The sequence below is a fragment of the Mytilus galloprovincialis genome, chromosome 13, assembly GCF_965363235.1.
Source record: "Mytilus galloprovincialis chromosome 13, xbMytGall1.hap1.1, whole genome shotgun sequence".
Taxonomy (NCBI): domain Eukaryota; kingdom Metazoa; phylum Mollusca; class Bivalvia; order Mytilida; family Mytilidae; genus Mytilus; species Mytilus galloprovincialis.
Genome location: NC_134850.1, coordinates 49,315,231 through 49,317,450, shown reverse-complemented (window position 1 = coordinate 49,317,450; position 2,220 = coordinate 49,315,231). Strand labels below are relative to the sequence as shown.

General features: G+C 34.3%; 1 long non-coding RNA gene across 1 annotated transcript; it reads right to left on the bottom strand.

Annotated features, from left to right (window-relative positions):
* Positions 1 to 286: 286 nt before the first annotated feature.
* On the bottom strand, positions 287 to 1,488 carry LOC143056221 (uncharacterized). The gene is made up of 2 exons (XR_012972257.1): positions 1,137 to 1,488; positions 287 to 463 (listed from the first exon to the last, which is right to left on the bottom strand). It is a non-coding gene; the product is annotated as an uncharacterized LOC143056221 (long non-coding RNA).
* Between the last annotated feature and the right edge of the window lie 732 nt (positions 1,489 to 2,220).

Here is a 2,220-nt window from a genome sequence, read left to right as displayed (position 1 = left end):
CTTTCATTCACTAGTATGCATCTTTTGGCAAAATACAAGTTCTTAAATGACACAATATATATTTATTGATAAAAAAAAAAATTTTAGTATACAACTCTATAAACAGGTATAAAAAAACACAGCTGTGTCATAACTTGTGAAATCTGTGCTGAAAACACAGACATTGATGGTATTTGAGTAATTCCATATGTGAAGCTCAACATTAGCTCGTCAGTTGGTGGTGGAAAGTTATAGTTCCTTTCTGCAGGCTAGGATGAATGACTTTTCAGGAAAACCAATTTCACAAATCAAAACTTTCCTCTAGATTTCTCCTACAATATTCATCCAGTTTAGTTCTTTTGTTTTAATTGGACACCGTCCTGATTTTTAATTTTGCAAACCATTCAGTCTCTTGCTTGCAAATGGTGCATGAAATTAGGATGGGTATGGCAGTAGACAAGTCTCTTTAAAGTGGGTTTGTGCCCTGAAAAAAAGTTTTATAACTTAATTTTTTTGAAACTTGTGCAACACACATACCTAAATAACTATAACAGAGAAGAGAGCAGCATTCGTGTCAATGTTTTGTTCCTGTTTACATTGTCATTGGTATTTTTTTCAGAAAGCCTGAGGCATAGCTCATGAATTCCTGTCATTACATCCTAAATTAACATAATTACTGCTAGAATAATTATCAGTATGATATACGTACACTATCATTATACAGCCCAAGTCTTCAGTATATATAATTGTTGCATTCATTCACTCCTGTATTCAGTCGTTCAAAAATATTTAAACATCAACAAATGAACTTTAATAAGGACAAGAAAACACTAGAAAAGATACGTACATACAACCCGTGTTTAAGTGTATTTGAGAGAAATATATCGGGTTAAACGATTTATAAAGGAGAAATATATCTGGTTAAACGATGTATAAAGGAGGAAAAATTGTAGATATTGCATTACGATGCTTTCTACCTAATAGCACGTGGATATGTTTACATATTTAGACTTGACCCAGTATGACCCGTACCTTGTAGGTCACCGCCGTCGACTAGCATGACTAGACTACAGTCGTGTATAAGACAATAAAAAGCTTAAGCCTGTACTATTTGTGTGAAGTAAATGTGTTTGTTCTGTACATTTAAATTGTTTTACCTGATAGCAAGGACGTATATCTATCCGTTTCCTTCTCAATTCACTTTGTCAAATTCTTCGAGCTTCTTCAAAACATACGTATTACTGCGCCCGGAAGTGAGAAAAATATGAGAAATCCTTGTAAAATAATGCTATTTTCAATTTTGTGGAATCCATTTTGTTATATTTATTATACAAAGATAAAAAAAGTTACGATTTATTATGAATTTGCATATCATTATACGGAACGTTTATGGACTATTTTTTCCATAGCTGTAAAACGGTCATTTTGACGGGAAATCATGTACACATACACACGTAGATTGGCTGGTACCCGATCGTAATGTTACACATCACATACACAAAAAGCTAATACCCGGAACGTAAAAGGATATTTGATACATAGAAAAAAATACACTTTTTATACTTTGAGGACTGAGCGAATCAGGTGAGTGTGTGAGTTCGTATGTTTTATTTGATTGCATTGTATTTATGTTTTGGGAAGGTTAACTTTCTGGTAATAAGACCCGTCACGGCCTGGCTGGGGAATTGGGTAGGCAAATGCTCACATTAATCTGTACCGATACAGGCTCCAAATGTCCTCCTTTATACGCCATAACTATGGTGGTGCTCCTATTTAAAGGAGGCTCATACGGAGACAAGAAGAAGAGTACCGGGAACCAGGATAATACGTAGACAACATACATAACTAATACCGAAATTGAAAACGCTTTACAGTTTCTCGTTCATAAACCGAATTCCGCTTTGAATTATAGAAGATGCAATATTAATCATGTTCAGTCGACTTTTCATTGTTATATCAACATCTGAACTAATTAAAGAATCTTTAGATGTCAGATAACACTCGAAATTGACCCGACCTCTTTCCGCACGGAATACACATAATGATAGTTTGTAGTCAGGTTGACTGCTTATAATGCAAAATACACACTCATAACAAGTTCTATAAAACAAACAAAACACACTGATCGTTTCTTTAGTCCCCAATGTAAATGAAAGAAATAAAAACCATATCATACCATAAAAAGAAGAGGAGAAATTCGAACATTTCCGGATCTATTTCTGGCCAAAAGACCCCCTGCAA